At 48.0% G+C, this 5,759-nt stretch overlaps 1 pseudogene; it reads left to right on the top strand.

Annotated features, from left to right (window-relative positions):
- The first annotated feature begins 3,528 nt into the window (after positions 1-3,528).
- On the top strand, positions 3,529-5,452 carry LOC148473981 (E3 ubiquitin-protein ligase TRIM11-like; annotated as a pseudogene).
- Positions 5,453-5,759: the final 307 nt, after the last annotated feature.

The following is a 5,759-nucleotide window of genomic DNA, read 5'->3' on the forward strand; positions in this document are numbered from 1 at the left end:
GAGGAGGGTCACGGTTAGGCACTAGGCGGAGGGTCAGGGTTAGGAACTAGGGGAAGGGTCAGGGTTAGGCACTAGGAGGAGTGTTAGGGTTAGGCACTAGGAGGAGGGTCAGGGTTAGGCACTAGGAGGAGGGTCAGGGTTAGGCACTAGGAGAAGGGTCTGGGTTAGGCACTAGGAGGAGGGTCAGGGTTAGGCACTAGGAAGAGGGTCAGGGTTAGGCAGTAGGAGGAGGGGCTGGGTTAGGCACTAAGGGGGCTGGGTTAGGGTGTGGAGAGGGGGAGGTTAGGTTTAGGCACCGGGGAGGGAGGGTTAGGGTTACTTACCTACAGGTGTCGGGATGGTAACCTAGTGAGGATGCCGGCATCATGATTCTGTTAAGCACTAGGAGGAGGGTCACGGTTAGGCACTAGGGGGAGGGTCAGGGTTGGCACTAGGGGAAGGGTCAGGGTTAGGCACTAGGAGGAGTGTTAGGGTTAGGCACTAGGAGGAGGGTCAGGGTTAGGCACTAGGAGGAGGGTCAGGGTTAGGCACTAGGAGAAGGGTCTGGGTTAGGCACTAGGAGGAGGGTCAGGGTTAGGCACTAGGAGGAGGGGCTGGGTTAGGCACTAGGGGAAGGGTCAGGGTTAGGCACTAGGAGGAGTGTTAGGGTTAGGCACTAGGAGGAGGGTCAGGGTTAGGCACTAGGAGGAGGGTCAGGGTTAGGCAGTAGGAGAAGGGTCTGGGTTAGGCACTAGGAGGAGGGTCAGGGTTAGGCACTAGGAGGAGGGGCTGGGTTAGGCACTAAGGGGGCTGGGTTAGGGTGTGGAGAGGAGGAGGTTAGGTTTAGGCACCGGGGAGGGAGGGTTAGGGTTACTTACCTACAGGTGTCGAGATGGTAACCTAGTGAGGATGCCGGCATCATGATTCTGACCGCCGGGATGCCGAACGCCAGCATCCCATACCCATCCCAGCAGTAGCCATGTCCTCCATGGTGCTAGCCACGTCCCTGTGCACACCAAACCCCTATTACTCTAGTCACAGCCACTGTGCTGGTCACACCTCCTGTGGAAGCACACAATAGGCTCATCATAAATTTCAGCTCCAGGCCCATGTGGACCTTAATCTGGCACTGCAAAGAGGTGCTGCAGCAGCTGAGTTGGAGAAGCCTATTTAACTATTCAAGAGTGATTTTGTCCATGGCCTATTTACTACTGTATTGCATACTACTGTCTTACACTTATCATATTCCATTAGTGCCGTATTGCCTGTCATGTGTATGGTGATCATTATTGTCCTCATACAGTGACCTGCCCTGGCTCACATCCTCTTACTCCCCCTTTAATAAATCTACGTGATTATTCTATTTATCAAGGCTGTCACATTATGTCATGTTACTGTGTGTATGGGGCTATCTCAGCTGTAAGGTACCATCTTACCATCTACACTTAACTTATCTGTGCCCACCCCAACACCCGGGGCACCACATTTGTAGCCTGTAGAATATATAAATAAGTATAACAGACCCTATTGACACCGCCCCCTCTCTGCTGTTCTCCGCCCCCTTCCTGCTCCATTGCAGCTCTGACAGCACAGACGGTGTAATGGTTAGCGTTACTGCCTCACAGCACTGAGGTCATAGGTTCAATTCCCACCACGGCCCTAACTGTGTGGAGTTTGTATATTCTCCCTGTGCTTGCGTGGGTTTCCTCCGGGTACTCCGGTTTTCTCCCACACTCCAAAAATATACTGGTAGGTTACTTGGCTCCCCACAAAAAAATTTACCATAGTGTGTATGTGTGAGCATGTGGTAGGGAATATTGGGCCTGATTCAGAGCCGTTCGCTATTTGCGGTCGTTCGTTCAAAAACAAGGGGTGGCTATTCAAATGATCCGTTCGCAAATTGCAGTCTGTTCACACCTCTAAGTCTGAACGAGCGTGCAAAACATACGCTCGTTTATTTGTTAAAAACGCCCCCTGGCCGCTCGCACCATACGTCATGTCCGCTATTTATTAGATTAATCGAGTACATCGAACAGCGTATGAACTGCTCGCTATTCTTGTGGTTGGTTTTTTCAACCGCTATTTTGCGAGCAGTTCTGAGTTAAAAAAAAACAAGTGACGTGGTCAATGACGCTGCTGTATTAATTATGCACTGCCTTAAAACGCCCGTTTTGACCTTTAAGCACGCTTGCGTTCGAATTCCTCTCCCCCGTTTACAAGCACCTTCCCCTGTTACCACCCACATACGCCTCATTCTGTCACTCAAAATAGCAGGCACTCGCTATATAGCGTACAAACGATTTTCGGCCGCACTGACTGGTTCGCGCATGCGTACTAAAAACCGTACGCATGCGCAGATGTGCGAACATCGCTCGGAACGAGCGTACGGCCGCTAGCGAGCGGCTCTGAATGAGGGCCATAGATTGTAAGCTCCACTGGGGCAGGGACTGATGTGACTGGTAAAATATTCTCTGTAAAGCGCTGCAGAATATGTGTGCGCTATATAAATAACTGGTAATAAATAATAAAAATCCCCCCCCCATTATAACTCCAAAACAGCCCTCATTGTGGTCATATCCATCCATTGCTTTGTTTTCACCCCTGCTCCCATACCTACCACTGTGGCTGCGTGCGCATTGTGGATAGGGACTCAATTATATATATATATATATATATATATATATATATTTATACAGTTTATGTGCATTATGCAGTAGCAGTAGTATGTAGTGTAGCTGTAAGTAGCTATTAGCACAGAGGGACATGTGACCAGAAATTAGGGAAAGATGGGGATCAGCGATGAGGAGATGATGTTTCCTGTGTCTACCTGTAATAATGTAAGAAATAAAATACATAATCAACATACTTGGTGCTTCATTGCTATAAGAACATCAGAACATAACGCGGCAAAACCAAAATAGGAACCAAAATGCGCTGTTTTAAGACACATTTTCTGATTACATATATGTCCAACTCAAAATAAGGCTCAATATACATAGCTGTCAAAATAACGGGCAGAATTTACGAAGCTGCGGCTTCTGTAAGACACTGCTTCCCGGCGGCTTGCAGGTGAATATTTAAAACGGAACCCGAAGTCAGTGTAAAGCCCGGCGTGCTTTACACTGACTCCGGGTGCCATTTAAAATATTCACCTGCAATCCACTGGGAAGCAGCCTCTTACAGAAGCCGCTGCTTCGTAAATTCTGCCCAACATCATTATCATACACATTGGCCGTGTCCCTTCATATAACTGAGCCTGCAAATATTGCAGTCTGCTGGCATTGGCTAGTCCCGTGCAATACTGCCCAATGATTTAAAGTAACAGCCATTTAAAAGGCAAAATCAACCTGGTTTGACCTTTTAAATGACTTTTACTTTAAAACGATGGGCAGTATCACAAGTGACTCACCAATTCCTGCAGTCCACAGGCTATTACAGTTACCCCATACCTGAGTGACAGCTCAGCCTCATCCCTTGTGCAGAATGTGACCTCACTTGTATCTGAGTGTCAGAGACTTTCACTTTCATTTCTCTCTCCTACTGCCAACGATGGCGTCTGCTGATCTGAGACAGGAGCTGGACTGTTCCATCTGCCTAAACATTTATACAGATCCTGTAACCCTGAGATGTGGCCACAACTTCTGCCGGGTCTGTATTGATCGTGTGCTGGATACACAGGAGGGGTCTGGAGTTTATAACTGTCCTGACTGCAGAGCAGAGTGTCAGGAACGTCCTGCACTGCAGAGGAACATAACTCTGTGTAACATAGTGGGGAGATTACTATCTACTCAGCCAGATCAGGAGGAGACTGGGATCTTCTGCACTTACTGTATTCACTCTCCTGTACCTGCTGCTAAATCCTGTCTGCACTGTGAGGCTTCTCTGTGTGATAATCACCTGAGAGTACACAGCAAGTCAGCAGAACACGTCTTATCTGATCCCACCACTTCCCTGGGGAACAGGAAATGCTCCGTCCATAAGAAGATCCTGGAGTATTACTGCACTGAGGATGCTGCCTGTATCTGTGTGTCCTGTTGTCTGATTGGGGAACACAGAGGACATCATATGGAATCACTGGATGAGGCTTCTGAGAAGAAGAAGGAGAAGCTGAGAGATGTTCTCCAGAAACTGACCACAAAGAGAGAGGAGACTGAGAAAAGAGTCCAGAGTCTGCAGGAGCACAGGAGAGAAGATCAGGGAAAAGCAGCTGGTGTAACAGAGACAGTCACTGCCCTGTTTAGAGACATCAGGAGACAGCTGGAAGACCTGGAGAAGAGAGTCCTGAGTGAGATCTCCAGGCAGGAACAGCGCATTTCACTCTCAGTCTCCGATCTGATCCAGCAGCTGGAAATAAAGAAGGACAAGCTGTCCAGGAAGATGCGTCACATTGAGGAGCTGTGTAACATGTGTGACCCAGTGACTGTCTTACAGGAACCAGACACAGGTGACTTGTGTGATACTGAGGACACAGAGAGACATGATAACCAGGTCCATGGTGCAGGAGATCTGGATGTGGTTCTCATCTCAGGGACATTACACATATTATCTGATATAATAACAGGTATAAATACAGGGATCTATGTGCAGGAAGCTACAGACCCATTACTGGATATAACCATAGCTAGCAATACAGAATCTGATATAGTAACAGGTATAAATACAGGGATCTATGTACAGGAAGATACAGACCTATTACTGGATGTAACCACAGCTAGTAATGATATACAGATATCAGGTGACAGGAAAACTGCATCCAGGTCACATATAAACCAGAATCGTCCAGAAACACCAGAGAGATTTCAGTGTAATCAGGTAATAAGCACCAGGGGATTCTCCTCAGGGCAACATTACTGGGAAGTGGATGTCAGTAAATCAGTAGGGTGGAGGGTGGGGATGTGTTATCCCAGTATAGACAGGAGATACATTGGATGTAATAACAAGTCTTGGTATGTGTGTAGGTGGTATAGTCAGTACTCAGTGATACATGACAGTACAGTGATCTGGTTACCTGACAATATCCCCTATGACAGAGTGAGGGTATATCTGGATTATGAGGCAGGACAGCTGTCCTTTTATTCTCTGGGTGACCCCATCAGACACTTACACACAGTCACTGCCGCCTTCAATGAGCCCCTTCATGCTGCATTATGGGTAAGGAGTGGTCCAATAACTATGGTTGACTCGTGCAGTTTCATGCCCTCACAGCGCTGATATCTTGTCTTCCCTGGAGTATCTGGCCACCGATAGTAACAATTTGTCCCCTCGCTGGCTTGCTTTGCTCGGCACAGTTTGGGTATGGTGGCTCACTTCACTCACCATAGGTTACTATTCCCCCTTTATGTCCATGTGGATAGTAATTGATGACATCAGGGTCTGCTCAGTGAAGGGCACCGAGAGACTACACTATAAATATATCTGGGGGAGTGAGGAGCTGGGAGAAATTACCATAAGAAATCTACCCAGAGACTGGTGACATCACAGGGATGGGAATCTGATTGGTGTAACATTCAGCTAAGAGAATAAAGCAGTGGGTGGAACTATATCTGAGCCCCTCCCCTGTGTAACCAGGTGAGCAGTGTGTCTGGATGTGTTCCCAAATTGGTGTGACCGATATATCTGCAGATCGACAGCAGATATTTACATGTGCCCGCCCAGTTGAGCTGTCAATCACCTCCGTCCTGTGCAGCAAGTGTACACTTAGCACGATGCACCAATATATCTGCAGATATACTGGGCATCGGCTGTGCAGCACATCTGTCGGCCAGTGTGTACCCAGCATT

This window comes from Taudactylus pleione, unplaced genomic scaffold (assembly GCF_031769625.1).
Source record: "Taudactylus pleione unplaced genomic scaffold, aTauple2 ptg000903l, whole genome shotgun sequence".
NCBI classification, from domain to species: Eukaryota; Metazoa; Chordata; class Amphibia; order Anura; family Myobatrachidae; genus Taudactylus; species Taudactylus pleione.